Below are 1,552 nucleotides of genomic sequence, written 5' to 3'. Positions count from 1 at the left end.
CAGAGTTGCACTTAGCTTTTATAAATCAATTGATTAGTTGTTTATCTAATTCATGTTGAGATATCTTTAGTGGTTATAACCAGTCCCTGTGGATACGATATCTTTCTTTATTACTGACGATGTATCCGTACACTTGCGGATAGTTAACAAGTTTTTGGCGTCGTTGTCGGGGACTGTGCTTATAACATTAGAGATTATCAATTGAGTTAGACTAAACATAACTTTTCTTTTCTTTTCATTAGCATAGTTATAGCTAATTTTTAGAATTCAGTTTTCATAATCTTGCATATCTTTCTACTTCTTGACAATTTATTCTGTTGCAATTCTAATTCTGCATTTTTTATTTCTAGCATTCTAGTCTAGCTTTTCTCTGTTTTTCTTTTGATTTAAATTTTTCTCTACTTTTCTTTTGTAAACATATCTTGCAATATTGTTCTTGTGTATGAGAAGATCAAATTTCATAAAGGCAGCAAGAATAACAAGAACTTATAAACACATTAGTTGATTAGCATATGAATTATTCTAGATATTTTTCTTTTTTCCTTTTGTCTTTTCTTTCTTGTTTTCATTATGCACTTTCTTTCTTGCAATTTAAATTCTGCATTTTCTTTCTTATTTTTCATATTGCATTTTATTTTTTATCTTTGATTCTTCAATTTCTAATAATTTTTTCTTGAATATCCATGAGCCCTAACATGTTAAGCAGGCCCATGAGAAATTTTTCTACACCCTTTTCTGTAAGATTTTTATCTCTCATTATGCAACCTCAAATTGAAGCAGAAAGTTTTCAATTAGATCCAGAGTTAATTTCCATGATACAAGGTCACAAATTTGGAGGAAAAGTATCAGAAAGTCCTTATCTGCATCTTGAAACATTTTTAGAGATTTGTGATATGGTGAAATGTGAAGGAGTGTCAGCAGATGTAGTTTGATTGATGGCATTTCCTTTTAGTATCAAGGATAAAGCAAGAACTTGGTTATATTCTCTCCATCCTCAAAGTATCACAAGTTGGGAGCAATTGGAGAAGCAATTTTTGAATCATTTTTTCCCTCCAAGCAGAACAGTGTATATGAGGAATTGCATAACAAATTTTGCTCAGACATATGTAGAATCATTATTTGAAGCATGGGATAGATTCAAGAGCCTTCAAAGATAGTGCCCTCATCATGATTTTGAAAAATGGTTGATTCTGCACATATTCTATGGGGAAATTTCTTTCTCAGACAAGAGTTTATTGGATTCATCAGCTGAAGGATCTTTTATGAATAAAAGTGTAGATGAAGCATATATGTTAATTGATCAAGTAATATTGAACCTCCATGAATGGTCGAACATAAGTTTGATGAAATTTCCCTCAAACATTCATGAAGTGCAAGCTATAAATGTTATAGAGCCTGTCAAACAAATTATAACTCAACCATCTATGAGTCTTGAGAATCTCAAGTCACAGAACAGGGAGTTCAAACATTTGGGGGCAAAGATTGAAAGTATTGTTTCAAAATGGTTTAAAGGAGATCTCCCTCTTTCGCAGATAAGATCTAGTGAAAAGTG

General features: G+C 31.6%; 1 non-coding gene across 1 annotated transcript; it reads right to left on the bottom strand.

The window, feature by feature from the left end:
* Positions 1 to 1,068: 1,068 nt before the first annotated feature.
* LOC122025828 lies at positions 1,069 to 1,174 on the bottom strand. The gene has a single exon (XR_006123854.1). It is a non-coding gene; the product is annotated as a small nucleolar RNA R71 (small nucleolar RNA).
* Between the last annotated feature and the right edge of the window lie 378 nt (positions 1,175 to 1,552).

Source organism: Zingiber officinale, chromosome 9B, assembly GCF_018446385.1.
Source record: "Zingiber officinale cultivar Zhangliang chromosome 9B, Zo_v1.1, whole genome shotgun sequence".
In the NCBI taxonomy this organism is placed as follows: Eukaryota; Viridiplantae; Streptophyta; class Magnoliopsida; order Zingiberales; family Zingiberaceae; genus Zingiber; species Zingiber officinale.
The sequence above is the reverse complement of the archived record's forward strand: the minus strand, read 5'-3'. Positions and strand labels throughout refer to the sequence as shown.